We start from the raw sequence: 23,285 nt of genomic DNA, 5'->3' as shown, positions 1-23,285 counted from the left end.
ATTCCAAAAAATTCCGACACAAACAAACGGCAGTTTTATGATGAAGAAATAACACTTAACACTACGTGTAAATATAAGAATTGACATACTTAGTTTGAATAATACGTATGATACACTTAAGATGACTAAGTCAACTTAGTTGAACCGCCTAAACCCTCAAAACTTTAGCCACTTCAAAAACGGTTAGGTCTTGAACTAAAGATGCCAAGCTGAAGTGGAAACACGGCGGCTGATGATGACGCGATAAGGGGAAAGGAAAGGGCCAGGCCAAAGCGAAACTGGCTCGGCTGGCTCGGCTTATCAGCACTCGTTTACACACATGGAAATTAACAGCAAACGCTCCGCTCCGGACGCTGGCGAGCGTTTTATTGTTTAATTTCGTTTAACGCGCCTCGGGCGCCACCGTGCACGCGCCTCGTAAAAAGTGTAAAGGTGCATTTGGCACGCCTAACCGTCATTTGTGCCTGTTTTTTACTATTCATTGTTGTTGACGCCTTTGTTTCGCATTTCAAGTGCGAATGGCAAGACTACTTGACAACGAACTGTATTCAGATGGGAATGTGTTAGTCCAGTTTTGCAAAACGGATCTAAAGCATTTAGCATAATTGGTTGGCATTCACATGTTTATTTCATATAAACTTATTCACAAAACCATGGATGACCATGGATCCACTTGGTAGAACTGCATGCCGAAATCTCCAGAAAACTGCTTAGGAGCTTGCACTGCTTGAGAGACGCGAACACTTGAAGTGGATGCACTGAAACTGCTTACAACATTTCGCTCTGGCTTTAAGAGCCTTAAGAATGTCGTAAAAAGATATACTCCCAGAGGAATTTACTACTTGTTAATGAGCGGAGAGCGTAAAATGCTGATCTGAATAGAGAAAACAATAAAAGCAAGAATTTCCAAGAAAGAAATTGGCGAAATGCATCGCTATGTACGTCTGCACTGTCTTTATGTAAACCCCTTAATCTGACTCACTGGCAGAAAAACACAGACACTCCGAAGTAGCGTAGCAATAACCACAATAATAATCATAACAATAACAACATTAACTCCGGCATTGACGCAATAACGGGCAGAAAAAAGGCCAGTGAAGACAGAAGAATGTAAAGAGGAGAATCGGAGACCGGAGATCGGAGAAACAGAGAGACTGAGCGGCCGAAGCCAAAAGCCAACAACATTCCAATCCGGGCCGAAGTTGCCAGACCAGTTAAGAAGCAACGACAACAATCCGAAGAATAACAAACAAAAACAAAAACAACAGCCTCCAGAAGACAACAAACAAGAAGAAGAAGAAGCAGAAGAATCTGAAGAAGGAGACCAGAACAAAAAAAAAACTAGCTTATTGAAATATGTCTTATGCTCCAAATCCAACGACTTTTGGTCAAGTTTTTTTTGTTTTCCGAGTTTCAAAGCAACCGAAAAAGTGGAAAACAATCAAATTATTGCAGCATTATGATAAGCGGAGATCAGGCCAGACTAACTGGGAGATATGAACGATCCAAAACCTGATTTGTCCGACCGAAATTCCAACTTAATATCGATTGGCCGCTGGTGATCACCGTCATCATCAGGTGCCGCCGCCGCCTCCCATTCATAATATCTCAATCTCGTCGGTTTGTCACAGCATCCACTTGTTTCCATTCCCCAGCGCTTTTGCATATTTTATTGAATATTTTCGAAAGGCTTTTTAAGCGAGCATTTAAATGTTGAGATAAATGCTAATAGATACTTTGGCAATTTAGATCGATACGAATAGCAAGGAAATTTTAAATGTAATTCCCCAGCATTACCATTTCATAATAGTCTCCCTTGGATGTCGCAAGAAAAAGTTTATGTTCTGGAAATTTCTGTGACGTCGAGATCGAACCTGTGCATCACCGTGACTTACCATACCGGTCACATGTGGCGCCCCCTAATCTCCAGATCTGCCAACTCATGCCCAGAGTTGGGATCCACCAATTCGCTGGCCAACGATCGTTTTAGCACCAGCAAAGGTGACTGAAGCTTTCGAGCTCGAGCACCTAAATAGTTTTATTTCCCAGTTGTTGTCTTCCTACAATCGCACAGCCCGCTGGTGTGGGCCTGCGCTGTTGTTTTGCTTGATATGGTCGCATTTCAGTGCGAATAGTGTGTTGTGGCGAGTATCGTATCGTTGTGTTCGAGGTGCGAGTTCCAGATAAGCAACGTGACGCCGCCTCACGCGAGATAAATAACGTTGTCCCCCCCTTCACGGCAAAGTGCCAAAAAGGGACAGCCTCTGGCCGGGTGCGAAAGAGAGCTACGCTACTAGCTTTCGCAAATAACAAATATGACATTTAAATGCGACTACTAACGGGGGGCACAATTATCCATACAGATAGGGCCGCCTGTCCAGCCCCCAGATGTGTGGAACGGAGCTAAGCCCAATTAAAACATTCAATTGTGGGTGTCGCCAGTCTTGCCCGCTGTGATGAAATAATTATTAGTTATTTCATCAGTAATGTAGTTTTTTGGGTAAGCATACTAAGTGTCAATATGCGAAATTGAACTCATAGTACAATAACAGATACGTAATATCATCCTACCTATTCCATTTCGGTGTTTAATCTATTTGAACCAGGCTTCCAATTCCACCTGCACATATGTATCTAAAGGTAACCAAATTATTAATCATTCGAGGAACATCATGTATTCACTGGAGCTCCATATATGCAAAAATTTAATTGTCATTCTGTAATCACTGCGGCTTGTTTGTTTTCGCAAACAAGTTGGGATTTTCCAATCTCATTCTGGGGTATTTCGTTTGACTGACTTCATAATTTCCATATACAACGACCAACGCCAGCCTATTATGGGGAATCGAGGTTTTGGGCTTGGTATGCATTTCCCCAATCTACCGACTTTTTACGACAAACAATTGTCCCGGAATAATGGCCGCTAACTTCAAATGAACTCAGGTCGTAAAGCGAACAAAAGTGGCCTATTCTTCGGGCTATATAGAGTTGTACCAGGCGGTGTCTGCTTTCCGAGGGTTTTAATCGGAAAGTTTTTAGACCGACTTTACAGGAGTCGGAAAACGGAGGGTGGAAACATGCGGGCAGGGTTGCTATGCTATGAAGCTATAAAACACTTCTAATTATGGAAATGAATTACACCCAGATATATAATTACAATAAGGGGGGTAGGTAGGTAGAACAGCAAAATGGAGTAGTATTCGAATCCAATATTGTTTGAAAATGATATCGGTTTACAGAGACTTCCGCCTTTTCCATTCAAAATAACTCATAAATAATTAAAAACGAAATAGTAATATTCAATATAGTTACAGATGCAAACGAGAAGCATGGAAACATTTTACGAAAAATTAAAAAACAAACAATCTCATGCTGTGACTTTAAATCGTCATAATCATAAAAACGAGTTCCTATTGATTGCGATCATAAAAACACGGCCAATACTGTAATCAACTAATTTTAATTATTTACGACTTCGATTTCAATTGACTTGCTCGGCTTGCCACCGATTGATTTTCCCTCTCGATTTCGGTGTTTTTTTTTTATGTAGTGAATGCCTTCGTTGCGGTTGATATTTATGCTTCTGCTGCTGATTGAGCGCATTTCAACGACACTCGTTCCAACAGGCCGACCAAAAACCCAGTCTCACACCCCGAAAAAAGCAAAAGCCCTCGAAACTCTGGTAAATGTCTCGCGCGGTTTGTTTGTTTGCACGTTCATTCATAAACTCGTAAAAAATTCGAAAACAAACAAAACAACCAACAAAAAAAAAGAAAAAAAAATTCCAATAAAATTTTAATTAACACAGAAAAAATGTAGGAAAGCCGAAATACCAAGAAATAGAAACGCAACGAGAAAACGGGGAGATCCGCTTCGAAAAGCGAGCATAAAACGTAACGAAGCATACAGCAGTATCGACACTAACGATTCGAGGCCTAGCCCCAAAAACCCGTCGACGTACCCAATCGAATTGGAGGAAGCCGATCCAAAAGAAACCATTACAAGAGACACCTGCGAAAATGTTAAAATAATAATGAAATGCCAGTGCGCCCTACAAGAAATAAGCCCCGATAAGTGAGCACACGCAGTAAACGGCTTTTATATTTCGGGGCATTCCGCATTCCAAGCACACCACTGGCTGGCTGGTCGATGGCTTGGGTTGGTTCGGTTTGGGGAAACCAAGACGGAACCGAGACGGAAATTCCACGATCATGACGTACACGCTTTGGCGATGACTGACTTTTATCGCCCCAAAAATACGGGTAATTGCTAATCAAATCATATGTGTACATTTTTAAAACTCGCGCCGATTAACAATTTATAATCGGAAATTCTGGCGAAAAATATGAATTTATTTCAAAATGAATTATCAAAAAACAAATGGAAGTAGTTGAATCCCTTTTGTTTTCATTTAAAACGAACAAAACAGTTGGCTTGCAGACCGTGCCGATAAAAACTATTGGAAAGGGGTGCCGAATCAGAAATCTAAAAGTCACAAGTCCCGACGAAAACAACCACGTCAGCTGATTAAGACCAAAAATACCGATCTTGGTGCGTGAGCCAAGTCAGAAACGGCCAATCGGAGATGGCCAGCGATAAAGATAACGATAGCACAGAGGACTATGATGGCTGACTGCTTTCGGGCTGCCATTGATACAAACTTCCATCACGTTAAATTATTAAGCAATCAACTAGTAATGAGTAACGAGAACTGCAGTCGTTCCTTGTAACTAACGATTACTATAGTGTTGTAAATATACTTAATATGCTGATTTACTCAAAGGTGCTCATTTCACACGACCATCGGTGGCATTCTAAATCCCAGAAAAGACCCCCATTACCCCGGCACGAAATCTCGTGACTTTCACTAGCAGATAGAGCCCAGCAAACAGACTTTGGTCATCAATCACATGGCCAGAGCGGTAAAGTACCACACAGCCTTGTGACAATCCAATAAGCCGTCACGTTCGAATCAAAATACATTGTTTATTGCACATTTTCCGGGCTGCCCCTTTCATCATTCGCTTGCTTTTATCGGAACACACTTCATACTGTGCACACGTCATTCTCATATCATATCATACCAAAGACGATGATTAGGGGCGATCCTTGACGCGGTGTTATTATTTTTACAGTTGCATTCCCAGCTCGATTCTCGAGTGCCAAGTGCCCAGTGCCCCCCGCCTGCTGTCTGTGTTTATTCAATGAATTATTATTCAGCCGATCGGCAGGCATTGAATTTCACAATAACAATAACAAGATAAGAGCGGACATTACTAGTGCAATTGTTCCACTAAAATTAATGATACGAACAAAGTTCATACAGACAAATCAGCGGCTAAAATTAGATTTCCCGCAAGCCAGTGCGATTGATTACTTTAAAAGCATAACTTTAAGTAGACTTGTATGCATACCTCATTGATTGAACACTTTGTAGTGAGATTATTATCTATTCCTTCCACGCAGAACACCTGAAAATAAATAATAACAAGGTTAAGTTAGCTAAAAATACTACTACATACTACATGTATGGACATCACATACTAAATTAAGTTCGCAACAGCATTGATATAGTTGAAGAAATAATTTATAACGCCCCCCCATATCATAATCTCTAAAGGACTGCGCTGACTGATATATATTTACTCATATAATCCCCCCACCGATCCAGCAAGTCAGGTGAACTGTTTGCTTTGCAAGTGCCTGCTTTTGCCACATTTTTGCAATCTGAGTCAACACGTAGAGCTAGAGATACATTCATGATAAAATGTTACAGACGATCCCTTTCATTACATTTTCAAGTTCCTGTTTGCCCGCGGCAAATATTGCTGCAGTATTACCCGGAATGAGCAATTTATATGGCACTTCCTGTTATGTTTGCTTCCCGTTTGGCCCATTTATTTGGCTAGGTACACGGTTTTTTTTTTTTTGCACTAATAGCTTACGCAGAATTCTCGGAAAAGCCACCACAACTAGCAAAAGGGCAAAACAAACAAGTTAAGCTGTTGTGATTGATCGAGTACGAGAGACATCGTTTCGAAATCCACAAGTACTTCAGCAGAACTAGAACTTATTTATAACTCATTTTTTCCACAACCAATATGTTTTCAATACATACTTAACAACCAATTAGAATAAGGTTGGGAATAATACTAAATTGATAGGAAAATTCATAAAAAATTATATGATTGCATCTCGAATAGCTCCGTTTTTCAGATCAATCCAGACTATACTTTCTTTTATATGATCAACCAAAAGAACTAAGGTACTACTTTATTATTTTTTAAAGCATTTTTAGTTTTTCTGCATGATCTCAATTGATGTGTTTATTATTAAAGAAAACACATTGGAATTAAATCAATTAGTTAAGGCAGTAAATATGGTTAAAGACCCCAATAATCTCTGTCAACTATTCTTTGTTTACATAACAATTTCATTGGACTTTGGCACATGTTGCGGTTGTTGCTATTTATTTTAATTCTGCCTTGACTGATTTAGCCGAACAAATTTTTATATAAAAACTCATAAATACATAATGAAATTATAATTACGAATCCATTTTTGACCGTTATCAGTTGTATGTACAATAGAATAGTAACTTTTTGTAACTCTTACTTTTTGTTGTTAAAGAAATTGTTATTAGAGTTTGTTATATGTAAATAATATTAGCAGTCTCATTTTGTAAATCAATTCAAGTTTCACTTATTTCCTCATTCATGCTATTTTTATATCATTCACAACCTATAATTACTGGTAAGTAATTAACTTTAATTAAGATCGGTTAACCATTTCAAATTATCGAATAGTAAAACAAGTTTTGCCTTTCAATTGAATCGTGTGAAATGTGTCTCGCCTTTCATAATCTTGAGTTAACAAAGCCGTTGGGAAATGCAATCGCATTTCCAATAACGATTTTATGAAATATAGTATCTCAACTTCTGAATTGAGAGTCAGTACATAAAGACCTTGAGCTGGCCAGTTCCGGTCAGATAAGATCCTTTCCAGTCTGGTTTTATGCTTATTATTGAGTTTGCGGTTGTGGCAAGCTAAAATCCACTGGGGCTTATACAACATTTTTGTGGTTTTGTTGTTTATCAAAGTGTTAAATACACAGCGGAATACGTTTTAACAACAGCAACTGTCAAAAGAATAATATCCCGTTTTAACCCTTTTCTTGTTATATTATCTGGTAAAGTAATAATAATAATAATAATAATATATAAATTAAAATCCCTATATTAAATGTTTTTAAGGGACTTTAGTTAAACGAGCCATTACTTGAACTACCGTTAACTACTATTACTTTTTCCCCAACTGTGTTTGGGATACAAGCGTACTGTGGGCCTGTGTGAGTGTGTGGTATGTGCCGTGTTTTTATTGAATGAAAGGCACGAAAAGCAACAACTGTCGATCCCATGGTACTTGCACTGCTTGCTCACCCAATCTTTTGGTCTCTCTCTCCCTCTCGTGCTCTCCTGCTCTCGTGCGGCACATGTGTGAATGAATGCAGTGGCGTAAACAGCAGCAACAACAACAACAACGGCAACGACAAGCAGCGTGAATCAAGTGAATGAAGTATTTAGCGCGCGCCTTTTTTTCTCTCTGTGTGCAATGACATTTTCAAGTGCCCGGACGTACGCCCGTGATTCGTGTGAGTGTGTGTGTAAGTGAGTGAGTGAGTGAGTGAGCGAGTGAGCGAGTGAGTGAGGTGTGCGTGTGTGGTATGCAAGTGAGTAAACAACAATAATTGTCAGCGGCAATAACAGAAATAACATTTCATATAAATTCCGATTTGATAAGCTTTCCTCCCTAATCTCGACAGGGGATTTTCCCCTCCCGATCCTTACTTAGTCTTCCTACTTGTTTGTACGTATGTACATAGGTTGGCTAACGCTTTATTTGCTCACTTTTATTATTTATGATACGTTCCGCTCCCCATTGCCCAATTATTTTGTTGGAATGCATTGCACAAGATATTTCCCAGTGTGCTTGTAGCCGTGCGACTGTGTGAGTTGTTTGATTTGGCATTTTCAAGTTATCAATGAATTTCACACACACGCACGTAGGAATAACGGGCGTGAGTAGAGTAAATTTGTCCGCGTACTTATTGGATTCGATTTCATTCACACCCAGGGACCCCGATTTCCCCCACGAAGACCGCCAGAAATTGAAGTTGGCACAAATACCGCCGACAGTACAGCTTGGCTAACGTGGACTAGCTCAAATGCAATCCCTATGAATATGCACACATATACAGCTACAACGACTGCATATATATATTTGGATTGATGCTAAATTATTGATTATATTCGCCCTAGTCAGATTTAACTAAATTCCAACATATCCAAGAAATCCATTTTGAGATGCACGTCCAGATTAGAGAGGTTTTGCCGTATTTACCTATTGACGGCGAGTAAATAAGTTCTATATTTGCTCACCTTATCAGACGCCTTATCGCCCTGCGCTCACTCCACAAATGTTCCCCATTTTTGTTGAATGAAAATATTCCCCTTTTCGGTAATGGGAACACCACAATACAACCCATGAATCCCCCTCCAGTTCGCCAGCCCATTCATCTATTCCCATCTGTCGGCTGTTCGCTGTATCTTTCGAGCTGAATCACAACTTTGACGGGCCAGTCACAGAGTCAAGCTAATTAATAACAAGCTATGGTCGTCGTCCGAAAAAGATTTCCACCGCCTTCCCCTTCCACAAATTTTCGTTCTTGCATGTTATCAGTTGAGATTCTCGCTCGTGCGCCCCCTCATCTGTTTCCTTTCTCGCTTGCTGGTTTTTTTCTGCTCGCCGCTTGTCAAATTTGACATTTGCTATTGAACCGTTCATAAAATAGGCGCCAGACTGATTTTCGCTCGAGTTTTCTCCGCGCCGCGACTCGCCAGTTCTCAGCTAACAGCTCAGAGCTCTCGGTTTTGTTTTGTTTTCTTGTTATGATTTATTAAACATTTATTTGGCTTAATGAATTAATTTGATTTGATTTCGACAGCGTAACGGAAACGCCTGCGAGTGTGTGCGTGCGCCCTTGTCTGTGTGGGGCGCCAAAAAGGCGCGCTGCACGACGCAATTGTCTGAGCTCGGGGGAAAAGTGCATGGCGAAACAAAAGTGAGGAAAAACAAAGGGAACCCCCGAAACAACAAAGCCCAATGCGCCGATTGAGGCACAGCTAAACATTGAGAAGTGTCATTTTCCAGCGAAATTCAGTTGTATTTGAACAAGTCGAAAACATTTTGAGTATGAACTTGCATTATCTTACTACGATTTTGATGGATTATAACTGGTAATTGCTCGCCAGTAATTATCCCCTTTACCGAAGGTCAACTGTATTACAACGGGCTTGGGGAGAAAACGCAGCAGGCCTCCTGAGCACAAAATAGAACGCAATATGTTTTTACAAGCGTCTGAAAAATTGCCAAGAGACAGCAACAAAAGGCCGCCGAGTTATAATGGTTGTTTAGCTATTAAGTTCCGCTTAAATTGTTTTCACATTTACCTTATGCCCGCCCGTGCGCCAATGCTACAAACATAGATACGCTCACCAACACACGCAAGCGAAAGCGCCAGCGGCAAAAACAACGACAGCGACAACAACAACCACTGGAGCAGAATGGGGAGAACTACATAAGCAAAGTGCGAGGCACAAAAGAACCTAATCAAGAGCAAAACGCCGCAAATAAAGCAATAAACAAGACACAATATTGTTTTTCCTTCTTCTGCCACTTCTTCTCCTCTCCTTTATTCCCTGCTTCTGCCAAATAACAACAGCAAAACGAGTAATAATAATACAAACAACAATGAAACGAGAGCGGTTTCGAAATAGCTGCCCAAACAGTGCCAGTAGTTTCCATTTCCATCCAGTCTCAGTCTTGGCCTCTCGAAGCTGAAATCTCGATTCTCAAAGCTCCAGTTCAGTTCCGAGCAAAAACAACAAGAAGCAGAGACACAAGAGCAACTACTAAAGTACAGTAAATAACCAGATTAGCAACAAAAACACCTAGATTCGCGACGAGACGAGGCAGACAGACAGACGCAGCTAAACTAGCAAGGTCATAGGAAAACAAATACAAAAAATGTTTTACAAAATAGATGTGTGTTTAAAAGGTATGAAAACAAATTAACAATAATTAAAAAAAAAAATACAAATTTAAAAAACCAACTTTTTAAATAATTTGGGGAATTCAAGAAATAACTTTAATTTTTATTCGGTATCTACATTTAAACACAGAAGTTTTATACCGACAGAGAAAACAATTTTTAATGCGTCATACACATTATTTGATAAAACACAACATTTCACATTTACAAGAAACTATACTTCCCAGAAGCCATGTAAATGTTTATGCTTGAAACCCGATTCTCAGAAGCTTTGTCAAGTCAAATGTTTAATATTTATGACTAGCCAATTGTTTGCCCAGCTTTCTAGGAACTCTATAATAAAATCAATTTTGCAGTTTTCTAAGATTTAACTAAAAAAGATACTGTTCAAGATTCTCGCAAGATTTCTACAAAGCCGCACTCTCGCAGATTCTCGTAGGCGAAAGAGAAGAATTGATTTATTTCCTTTCTCTCGGGAGATGAGCACTGATTACTTTGCGGGTTTGAAGAGCACAACTACTGTGGAGAAATCTCTTAATTGTGTGGATTTACTTTTTACTTTTGCTTTTGGGCGTTACAGCAATATTTCTATTACAATTAATGCATTACACTTACAAAACGACACTTATGGTAATTTGTTTTTCAATCTGGGGACATACTATATAGGCGTAGAAATAGAAATAAATTAGACAACAAATAGGCAGCGGGCACACAAAAAACAACACAGAAGACGCTTTCAATTTTACAATACGTAATAGCACAAACAACTACAAAAACACCGGTATCAGTGGCGGAATTGAATAAACAAATAAGGAAAAGCAACAAAGCGCAAAAGTCGTAGTAAGAAATAGAAATACAAAACAAACCATAGGCAAAAAATAAAAAGTGAAGCGACTAGAAGTGTCTGGTAAATGTAAAAACACAAATAAACAACAATTAGAGTAATAACAACAAAATCGGAATAAACAATGAACAGAATAATTTTCTGATTATCAACAAAAACTATTGATGAATTTGCATAAACTAAAAACTGTAATGTCATTATAATTACTAAATGATTGCACCTCATTAAATTAAATTAATTTTTACCCAAGTAGCTGATTTCTCATTTTAAACTGATTTTAAATATTTTTAAAGTACCCCCTATTTTCGAAACATCTTAGGGGTTGCACGGGCGAACCTATCGATAACAAAGGCAAATCCGTAAAGTAGCTCAATGCGCCAAAGAGCACGCACAAAAAAAGGCACACGCACGCATTTTTAAGCCAACCGCAAGAAGAAGCCGAACAATCCGGAGAATCTGCAATGAAAGCAGGAGGTGGAGAAAGGACGGAGAAAGAGCGTGCCCAAAGCCCGGGTTTACAGTTGTTTGATCCCACAAATCAGATTAGAGCGAGAGGCAGCTACTGGAGTGTGGTGAACTGGGGCGCAATGTGGTGGGTTCAATGGGTTGTGGTACCCACCCCCCCTCTCCTCGTCCTTGCCTATAAAAATATAATCAGAAGATCCGCACGGGGAAAGCAAGTGCTGGCGACAGCTGAGCCACCAGATTTACATCGATCACACTTTTTATGCCACATCAAGCGTCGCGCACAACAACAGTGCAACGCGAAAAGAGCGAGTGCAGCGATGACATTTGGGCGAGACAGTCGGGTGACACGCAGACAGAGAAGAACATCGGCGGAGATAGAGACGGAGACAACGGACGGACAGGCGGACTGACGGACGGACAAGGCAGTGCACTTGCAAAGAAGCATCCTTTAAATATCTTAAGCAATACAATTTAAAAACTCATGAAATGAAAAGGAGTTATTCAAATATATTGAAGCAGCGTAATTTCAATAATCTATCCGATTTAGAAGCTACCAAAATCTAGATACAGATACGGATCTTTATAAATATAAGGTCGAATAATTTCTTATTCAATTATCAAAGCCTTAAACCCACCATATTTAGACGAATACTACGATTAGTTAGTTAGTTAGAAGCCAAAAATCTTCCGAATTTGGGTTACTAAATAATTTCACAGCGATTAGCAGCGAGTTTTTTCGAGTGTAAAAAGTGCAGGGCAGACGATCAGACACCAGCCCATCCACACCACGCCGAGCCACAGCGAAGCAGCATCAGCATCAGATTGCCGAGACCGGTACCGCCGGGCGGAGGTGCGAGCGGGATGGGCAGCTTTTGTGTACGGACGAGGCCATTAGATGATCGCCGCGGCTAAATTTAAATGTCTGTGCGTTTAAGTTGCAAGGCAAAAATAAATCTACATAAAACGTAAACAACACACACAGTTTCGTCTCAGGCTCTTCGCTTTTTCGCTTTCGTCTGCTTGTAATGACAGATCACAAGATCCGTGTAGACGGGTTGGATTTGGGATGGGATGGGACGGAATGGAATGGATCGGGTTGTTGCCAAGGGGTTGCCTTCGGGGTCCGACAAGGGTTGTCTGCTCCCCTCACACCGAAATAAATAAATGTAAATGGGCTTTTACACAGCCCAAACTTGTTTATGCAAAGAAAACAAACAGTTGATGATCAACATTTCGACAAGGCCTATATGGGATTTCCGCGTTATAAAAAGGAGCGGGTTAAATATTATAATGCATAGGGGTTCGCAGATGTAGTTCACTAAAAAAAAAAACCAATATCCAAATTACATTAAAACAGTGTATAGATAAAAATCATTGCGATGAGAATTCATAGCATTGGACTAATTCACTCTTCAAGTTTTTTAATTTCAAAAGATTTTAAAAGATCTCGCCACAACATGCATCATTAATCTTTTTCGTTTGGGAACATGTTATTAAAATCGCGTTTAGTCGATGGAAACTGATGTCATTTTGGCCAAACTGTGATCAATCGATGACGGCCTAAAGTGGTTTTCAAATCGAAATACCTCATGAATCTTATTAGTCAGAAGACTCAGAGAGATTCCATACGACTGGATCCGGACTGAGTCACGTCAAAGCAATTAAGAATTCCAAATGGAGAACAGCCTACGGATCTTGTAAATTTCCGTTGAAGACAACATAAATTTGCTGCGTCGCATTTCTTTTCCCCTGCAATGAGTTTAAAGTCCTTTCACCTTTGGCCTGCTTTTCACGGTTTTCCTCCCCTTCACGAAATGAACTCTCGTAGTCGACTCCCCCAAGGACTTTGTTCTCCCCCCAGCAACCCCAGAAGATAATTTCAATTTTCGTTTATTTTTAACATGCATTCGCCGGGGGTGTAAAATTGAAAGAGAAAATTAAAAATAGCAAAATGCATTTCTATTAAATAAATAACACGAGACAACCGACGCAACGTCCCCCCAATGAGGCCCCCACTGAAATCACAGTGGGGAGAATTCGGAGGGTTGGACGTGCTCTAAAGGTGCAGTTTGTGGTCTCTGCACGTCCGCATTTCCCTAATTTAATTTTCGTGTTTCAGTTCACGATCAATTTCATTCTAATGATTGTAATTAAAAACATTTTCCTGCGCCACCGAGACAGAAAGTTTCACGGAGGGGCTCGGATTGCCGGAAGACGGAGTGGAAAGTGGGCGGTTTGACGCCCACTCAAGCGCCGTTGGATGGCGAAAAAATTAGCGCTTCGTTGAATGCGAAACGAAAAACATCATGAAATAAGGGGGGCAAGTCAGTGCAAATCCTAAATACCCTTACAAATTGACCACATTGTATTTTACCAAAAAAAAAAAACAACTACACATGTTGATACATATCATAATATTCCCCTATTAGTTTTTATAATATTGAAAGTTTAAGCAGATAAGCGAATGTTTTTCCATGAGTCGAGCATTAGTTTCCGGTTTCTCAAATATTTTCGGAATATTTTTAATACCCCTTAAAGACAGTGTGAGTGGCATAATATTGGCACAACAGCAGCGACGTCAACGACGAGACAATAAGGCAAAATCAGAATAGCTTTTCTATATTTTTGCGAGTCTCGTGGGTCGTCGTCATGAGTGGGCTGCCACCCCTCCCACCGCTACTTGCCCACCTATGCCGCGTTGAATTTCGTCAGACGAGGTGCCCGGCAAAAGAAAAAAAAAACAATTTATTCTATATGTACAACATCTTGAGACGACCCCGTCGCTACGACGGCGTCATCTGTTGTGCATTTCAATTTGTAATTGTAATTGCATTTTATATACATCCTTACACCCATCTGCACAGTGCAGACTCAATGAATTGTGGTGTGAGTGTGTATTTTGGTATTTTCGGTCATGGGACCATTTGGGCCACGTTTTCTTTGTGTCTGCACATTTGGCAAATGCCGCTTGATTGGCAACGAAAACTGCCAGACTCAAGACTCATGACACGAGAGTTGGCTTAAAGCTTGGCCAAATGCTTATTTTTAAAACAAAAACATCAATTTGTTTATGAACTCCTCACGGATTATTTAATGAAATTAAATAATAATCGGGTAATAAAATAAAAAGGTAGTAAAACTTCAAGTTTAAGATGCGTTGGGGGGTCCAACATATAAATCATAAAACGGCATTGCAAAAATGCCGGCCCATTGGAATTCAGCGCACACGCACCTAAACGAACCCGAAACCGACATTATCATTACTGCATATATAGTGTGTAATGGCCATGGTAATCGCCATCACATCATCATCATCAGCATCAGCAGCAGCATCGAGACTATCATCACCACATCCCGGATGCATGAAAATGCAAAAAGCTGCAATGTCAAATCCAGAAACGGGCACAATGACACAAAGCTGGCTGCAGATTGCGGGCTAAGGCTATAAAAAGCGGCCAGCCGAGAGAGCAGCTAACTTTCCAAATGCCAATAGCAAACACACATGCTCGCATGTGGAACAAAATCACAGTCATTATGCATAGTATCTGTATCTGTGTGTCTGAGAGTCTGATGCTTCCAATGGGCGGCGACAACGTCTCAGCGGCATTTAGCTGAAAATGCAATAAACAACATTCCGATCTAAACTCCCAGCCGCACATCCCCCCGCCCTCCCGCTGTTTCAATTTACCCCTTTATGTCTGGCCGGCAGGAAAAAATAAAAAATAAAATAGCAACTACAGCGGCAGCCGGGTCATTATGCGCATGTGTCGCCCATTATCGTATAATGTCGCCGGCGATCTCCAAACAATACATCCACTGCAGTTACTATGCACACTACTATAAAATTAAAGATCGCAGGCGAGTAGAAAAGGTTTTAAGCAAACATAACTTTTGAGAAATGACACCATCTGGCATACCCTCGTTCGCGTTCAGTGATAGGTACCATCAAACAAACCAACCGGCAAACGTGGCGAAATGGCCTTGCATGGACAGTAAAGTTAAAAGGTCAGACTAAAAATTAAGCAGGGTCACTTATTTGCGCCCCGAGGAGTAAACGATAGAAATATGGTGAGGACGAGGGGTACAAACACGTTACCTCCATTTGCTCTTTCAGAGGGTACTTCGGTTTTACGAGACTTGAAATAAATATTATAATGATGTACATATGTGTCAAAATTACATTAAATGTAAATTTTGTTTCCTACCGTTAGTTATCATAGTGAAGATTGGTACAGTAGGGTATTACAGCTTTCGGTACAGATTGTACCGCCTTTCCCTCCCTTCCGCCGCTCCCTCCCACAGCCTCCCAATGACATTGTCAATGTCAATAACAAGATCGTTTCTTCGCTTCCTCTGCACAAGCACTCGTATGTACATATATAAAGCAGGGGACTTGGATGATATGCGCATATGTTAAGAGATCTCCAAGAGGCAGACAGGCGGCGGCGGCGGCGATCTTGTTGCATACGCTTAACGGTTTTCTGGCTTTAACCTGGTGGCGTTATTTGCCCCAGCCTCCCTCCACTCCAAGTGATTAATGGGCCCAAACGAGCAACGAGCAACCGACTTTACCTTGTACGGGTTATGCTTGTGGTAAATATACATTTATGTATATGGGTGGAGGAGACGAACTTTGACGACTTTTGTGAGCAATTAAAAAACTATTACGGCGGCAGCCAAATGGCAAGCTGCATTGTTTGCTGTCGGGTTTTATGTGCAACGATGACGTTTTTATGGGCGCCACACGAGTGTGGGTCGAGGTCTTTCCCTTCCTCGCACTCACACACTCCCTCTAGCTCTATGCCTCTCCACACACTCTCTCTCTCTCTAACTCCTTTATCCGTCTTTGTCTCAGGAACCGTTGCGCATGCGCCCGTCTCTGTTTTTCCCTTTTTGTTTGTTTCGCTGACTCTCCATTGTGGAATGCGGAAATGCTTTATACCCATAAGTCTTTCGGTTTCTGTGTTTCTGAGCTCTCTTATTTTTAGGTGCATAACTCAAAATGCACCCTAATGACACACATAAAGTATGACACTCGTGCCGTCTCCTTCCCGCCTTTGTCAGCTTGTTGTGAATTAATTGATGGCCATTAAACTTGGTTTTAATGAAAGGGAGTTGGGACAGCGAAAGGCGGCAACAAATTGTCATTGAAGGGGTTACCGCCGCCGATTACTTATACAAAAATGAAAATAAATTAAACGACAGATGGAGTATGCTTATTTATGGCCCTATCTTTTCATTATAACTCATCAAGTACAAACTATTTAACGTTTGCAGTGCTAATTGCACAGCAAGCTCCGTCTTTCAATTTTCCTATCGGTTACAAAGTCGCCTTAATATTATGGTTCTCAATGATGGGTCTTGGTATTTAACGAAAACAGGTTTACGACAATAAACTTACATATCAGTATTTTATGATTTAATAAAAGAAGCGCTATGGTTTATGCTTTTGTTACAACGAAAAACTATACACATTTTATTATCGCTTTTAATCAAAAGGTAAGACAAAAACAGATGACTTAAAATTTGAAAACTTAAAAGAAAATGTCTCATTACTGCACGTTTAAGCCCAATAGTAATTAATTACATAAACAAGAATACGATATCTACAATAACAGATGACAATGCCACGAAGTTCCTCAAATTTAAAGCGAATTGGGGTTAGGTCTGGACGCGAAAGCTCACATTCCGAGACAAATCGAGAAAATTCTCACTCTCGGCGAATTAAGTCTGCATTTTCAGCTCGATCGCATTCGCAGACTGCTGCTCTCTCCGTCTCTTTCGCTTGCCTTGCGGCCGTCTCTTTCTCCCTCGCGATTCGAACTCTGGACTTCGACTTATTCACGCGCCGTTCACATAACATGAAACGTGATTTTTACATGGAGAGTGTCGATGAGATGATGCCACGATTAATGCTGCTGCTGCTGCTGCTGCTGCGGCTGCTTCATCGACTTCATCTTCGTTTTCCTCTTCATCTCCGGCATTCTTGACAACAAAAAGGAAGAGAAACAGCTACAGACATTGGAATGTGGCAGCGCCACTTTACACCCTTCGCATTGCGATTGTCGTCTGCGGCTGCAGCTGTTGCTACTAGTTTATTGGATACAACTACACGTATGTCGGAAAAAAGAAGAAAATTCTGGGAGGGCAGGGGCAGGGAAAGTGCCTCAAGGGGAGGAGAAAACTGTACATCATGTTAACTGTCTCCGGACATAAGCGCTTATAATAGGCGAGCCAAGTCTTGAAAACATTTCTGACACAAGGAACTCTCATTGGCTTGGTTTAAACCAAAAAGAAATCCCATGCCACCCACTGGAAACCAAAAGTTCTCTCTAAGACGCCGCTGAACGAATTTATATACGCTAAAATTATCATAAACGTATTAATTGAACTTCGCTTACAAATAGTTCAACAAAGCGGAAAGAAAACCAATGCCTAACAGGAAATTCGTTCTTCTGTTTTCACTTAGTACAAGGCGATTGGTAGAAAGCACTGCTCTTGTTCTTATGAATTTCTATTGCCCCAATCTTATTCGCGACATTATTTACGTCCGCCACATTTCGTCTCGTTTTCGTATTCATTTCCGTTTTAATTTCTGATTACATCATTGCCCAGCAGTCGGCCATCAATCACACGCACAAAACGGAAATAAATATAGAACTAATGCGAGTGGGAAAGCGGAAGTGCGTCTAATTGAGCAACTGACAGAATGTGCGCGTCTGTGGGCGAGTGGTACGAAGCGAGGAGCACGCCCCCAAAAAAGAAGAGCCTCCGAGATTCTGAGACCCTCGGACGCCCCTCGTGGACCCTTACTCCCTGTGTTCTCCTCACAGAACCAGTCTGCTATCTCAATCAAAGTCTGGGTGACTGACTGACTGGCTGGCTGACTGACTGGCTGGATGGCTGGATGGATGACTGACAGGCAACACGTGCTCACCGCAACCAGTTGGCCATTAAAGTCCCAAAACGAAACAAAACAAATCGAGCCCCATGGAAGAGCGAAAAAAAGCAGACTGCAACAGTGCGAATGCGAATGGATCTGGGGGTCCGTGTAGGAGGAGGCTCCCTACTCAGCTCATTAAAGTCTTCCCCCGGGAGCCTGGGAAAATATCAGTTGCCACACATAACTCCCGCCCAAAAGGCGAAGGAGGGGCGAACTAAACTGATAATAAAAGGGATTCCCACCGGCATGGGGCTCTTGGGTAGTGATTTTTCACATTGACAAAGGGAAATGAAATTAAACGGTTTGTTCTAGCTGCGAAAGCTAATCGATTTCCCCAAAGTGACTGCACGAGCTCGTAAATATTTCTCCCCACGTGATAGAGAGGTTAAAGATATAGTATTTTTATTGCTTAAAATAAATTCGTATTTGAAACAATTGAGTAATTAGCTGAACTTTCGAATATGCATGGCAATTTCATTCATTTTTCATTTATTCCATTCCATTCCATTTCACACAAATGAGTCCATTGTAGCATTTCAGCTGCACTCGCATGAATGGAGGCCACTTATGGCTTTATCAGTGACCAGAGCACAGATCTTTCGGCCAGGTTGCCTTTCCAATTGAAACTGTTTCCGGCCCGACTCGATTCCACCGCAGAAAAACAAACCACAGCCACAATGAGACGGCGACAACCACGAGGCGTGGAGAGATACATTGTACATTAGAGCAATATAGAAATGTTTGTGCAATTGCAATGGCATACCGCATGCCACATGGTGCCACACACTAATAGATCCCCGCCGCACCGCACTCCCTGCTGGCCCCCACTCCCCAAGGCGTCAACCGTCGTCTCTAGAGTGGTTCCCATGTGAGCGAGTGTGTCTGCTCCAAAACTGTGAAAATGCCCAGACGGTGAGTGTGCAATTGAGCGACTGCTGCTACTTCTACTTCAACTTCTGCTGATGCGGTCGGTTGCCTCCTTCACTTGCCACCCGCCCACTTCCCGCGTCCGCTGGAGATTTGTGTTCCCCCACGGAACCTACTCAGTAACCCCAACTTATAAGCAACATATATATGTATGTAAGAAGCTCTATAGCCACAGTGCTATGGTACGTTTCGAAAATAAATCAATCACGAATGACACCTTCTCGTAAACCGCCTTCTTATTTACGATTGCAATTCCTCAGAAGCATATTTGTTAAAGAGTTGAAATCGAACCAACAACAGTGACTGGTCGTAACTGACTGGTTGTAGCATCCATCCCATTACAAGACAGCATTTTTTTCAGTAGGGGGTTGGGGGGTTCTAAATCCCCCTTTAAACCCCCTGGATCCGACCATGTTCTCCACTTATGCAGTTGTTGTTCTTGCTACAGCTTTTGCTGGCTGCCAAGTTATTATTATTGCAGTTGTTGTTGCGACAGACGCGCCATTTGTTACACATTATTCAGAAACAGAGGCCATTTAACACCACCTTCTGCCACCGTCCGCCCACTTTTCACGCGTTCCCCTCCCGACCCCCACCCCACCCCCACAACCCCTCACCATTGACCGGTCTCCGTTTTAGTTTTCGCTCCATCCCATTTTACCCAGTATTTATTGTAAGCGAGTTACTGGAAACTGGGCCATGCGGAAATACCAAAGTGAATGTGGGAGCTGGGGATGATATATCCGGAACCAGGGGAGCTACTCCCCTTTTTCTATATCTTTCGGGCGGAGAAGCCCACTTCTCGCTCACAAATTCCCCATTGACAATCAAAACAGCATACATTTCTTAGGAAAAATTCCAAAACGTCCCCTTCTGGTTCAACCTCATTGGAATGTGACACAAATTAAGCACAACGAAAGAGATAGATGTGGACAAACAAAACTACAGTGGAACTTTCCAAACGATTTCTGCCTCTTAAATTCTTGGAAAAGCGTAATGGAATTTTACGTTTATACATATGCAAGTGGATTTTACGTAACTCTTGCATATAAATTTTTGAATTATATTTGTTTCCCCACCACAAGAATATGTTAACAGTTTAATAACATGTGTTAGCAATACCTAAATGTTTTAAGGTAAGTCCAAAGCTATTTTACTGTAATGCGTTGGAGACAAAAAATGAAATGCAACTTACCTTGGTCGAGAACAATTAATGACACCTTCCCTCGCTTTTCCTTGTTGTTATAAATTTCAAACACGTTTCGATAATATTTTTCTTCACTGCTGCCTTGGCACTTTCTTTCCAGCTCGTGGCGAAAGCTTTCTTCGGTGGCAAGAGAAAACCCGAAAATTGTAAATTCGGGAAAAACCCGTAGAGCAGAGAGGTTGAGATTGGGGGAGAAAATGCACGCGGGATCGGAATTCGGATCACTTCTATAACTTAATTTTCCTCTCTCTTTCTGTGGCTTCGAGTTCCCTGCTTTCTGTTGTTGTTGTTGTAGTTGTTGTTTGTTTTTTCTGACTAGCAATTTGATTTATTTAGGTTATCATTTTCTTGATTCTCTCGATGTTGTTGTTGCTCCCGCTGCTCTCTTGATCTTTTGTTTGCAAGTATTTGTGGTTGTTGTCACATAGCATTCCACACTTTTTCTCACATTTTCACATGATTTTTACTTTCACACCTTCGCGGCACTCGATGATCATTTCACGTGATCTCAATCATGCATTTAGTCGTCGCCGATCTGAAATGGGAGAATTAGAGAAATTAGGTGAGAACGGAATATTCAAATTAGAATTATGCCTCAAAATAGGTATATTCAACATACAATTGCTAAGCCAAAAATGGTATCAACAAGTTTACAGCTTGTGTCGGCCAAAGAAGCCCCTCCCAACTCAAACTTGCAACAAAGTACAGTCAACCCACTAACAACTGCAGTGCAACCATTATCCAATTAACAAATTCCTGCGAATCACTTAAAGCCAAGAGAAATAGCATTCGTGCCACTTTAATCCACCTGAATATCCATAATTTTATGCTAGTCTCTCATTCTGGCAGCAATATCCATTTGGCCCCACCCAGAAACAAGGAGACCAACAGCACTGCAACGTTCAAATTTCGCGCCAATCCATTAGTAGTGCCACAACAACAAATTCGCCAGCCAAGCGAAAAAAAATAACATAAAATATATATTATCAATTTAGGGAAAAACTTTATCAAACTATAAACTACATTTTATTACAACACCACCGCCTCAAGAATGGCAAAAAAAAAAAGATAGTAAGATATTGGTTGCCACTCATGGGCCACGCCTTTTTCTAAAAGAGCAACAACAGCTAAAGTACATATATAAAATATATAAAGTGCAACCGAAAAATAAAGAACAAAACTCAACGTAACCGAAGTGTGGAAAAATAGAGAAGAGTAGTGAAGCGACATTTTGACGGTTTGATACCTTTTCTTAGCCGGCTTAAGATTTAGAGAACATGATTCAGTTGCATATGCAACTTATTTGCAAAATATATCATTTTCGGTACATATTATATAGGTTTATATTTTGTTTTTAATATTTATATTGCCTTCTAGTTAAAATTTTTTTTAAATGTACATTTGTTTTTTTTATTACTAATATCATTGCTTATATTTTAATAGTTACAAATAAATATACTGTTCCAACACATCCTTTGACTTTACAACTTAATGGGTATGAAAACCGTCTGCGCCAGAAACAACAACAAAAGCAAGAAAAACAAGCGCAGTTCAAGCATCAAAAAGCTGCCGTCACGCCCCTCTTGAGTGCGCTTGCCGCTCACCACCCCTGCCTTCCCTGCCCCATCAAACGAGGCCAGACATACAGCGTCTCTCTCGCTCTACCGCTCCACCGCAGCCCGCTCCCCACCTCACTCCACAAGTCACGTGGGGTGTTGTGTGCAGCACGCGAAATGCAAAAAATGGAAAACTGCTGAACTAAAGCTAAATAAATAAATAAATTAGATGCTTTATTTCGGATTAATGCATCTTATTAGCCAGACAGTGGGCATTGCTCTTAAGCTCCACATTGTTAAAAAACTCAGGTCTAAACTTTGCTGATATAGTTAGTATAAAACATTCAAAAAAGGTAATGTTTTTCATTTTTATTATGACGATAACTGTAAGCTATTGTCTTTAAGCCAAAGTATAATTTATTTTTAATATCTTTGTTTTTATTTCATTTTTTTTTCCAATTATTTCACCAACATTTTTCAAAAATCTACTATTTTTCACCAAAAATTTAAATTACGATTAGCACAAAAGCATTACACAAAGTATTCTGTCAAACCGTAAATATCAGTAAAATAATTAAATTGGCTTGTGCACTTTTTGAGCAATGCAAACAAATAAATATTGGCTTCAGAGTTAGCTTTATTCTGCTTGCGATTCCGCATATTTAACCAAAAATTCATTTTGGTCAAGACAAGAAATCAACACACTCAAAAACTCACAGACACTCGCACAGGCCGGCATTAAAAATGTGCTGCAGCAGCAAATGGGAGAGCAGCACTGGGAGAGCGCTTGCACACGCGAGAGAGATAAAACACAAACAACAAAAACGAAAAACAAAAGGGAAAATCAAAAAAACGCCAGGCGTGCAAGAAGCGCAGCACCGACGCCGGCAGAAGCAGAGCGCCGGCAACCCTCGAAATGACGTTGACCCCGAAAAATGACGCGAAGCGCAATGTGTGAAAACGAATGCGAATGGGGACGAAAACAAACTGAAATCTAATAACGGCCGGCGCGAGTGCAAGCGAGAGGCGAACAGCGTCGGCGTCTGCATGCTTCGCTCTCTCTCTCTCGCTCTCTCCCCCTTCACACAGTCGCTTTTTTGTTTTGCGGATAGACGTGCTAAAGCGCAGTGCGTATAAAAACACGCAGACAGGACGAAAACCCGAAGAACAACAACAAAGTGCAAGCGCAGTTAGGCGGCGGCCAGACAGAAAGAGATAGGCATACCGAG

The 23,285-nt window shown here is 41.0% G+C and overlaps 1 protein-coding gene and 1 long non-coding RNA gene across 2 annotated transcripts in view; one reads left to right on the top strand and one right to left on the bottom strand.

Moving 5' to 3' along the window:
- Window positions 1-23,285, bottom strand: part of LOC6727173 (insulin-like receptor) — a 45,211-nt gene that overhangs the window by 10,764 nt on the left and 11,162 nt on the right. The window contains exons 2-3 of the mRNA XM_016176308.3: window positions 20,489-21,035; window positions 5,415-5,471 (exon numbers count right to left, since the gene is read on the bottom strand). The gene's annotated coding sequence lies outside the window, so the exon portion shown is untranslated. The remainder of the gene's footprint in view (window positions 1-5,414; window positions 5,472-20,488; window positions 21,036-23,285) is intronic.
- On the top strand, window positions 7,386-12,357 carry LOC120285036. Its single transcript, XR_005544281.1, has 2 exons — window positions 7,386-10,117; window positions 11,275-12,357. It is a non-coding gene; the product is annotated as an uncharacterized LOC120285036 (long non-coding RNA).

This window comes from Drosophila simulans, chromosome 3R, assembly GCF_016746395.2.
Source record: "Drosophila simulans strain w501 chromosome 3R, Prin_Dsim_3.1, whole genome shotgun sequence".
NCBI classification, from domain to species: Eukaryota; Metazoa; Arthropoda; class Insecta; order Diptera; family Drosophilidae; genus Drosophila; species Drosophila simulans.
The sequence above is the reverse complement of the archived record's forward strand: the minus strand, read 5'-3'. Positions and strand labels throughout refer to the sequence as shown.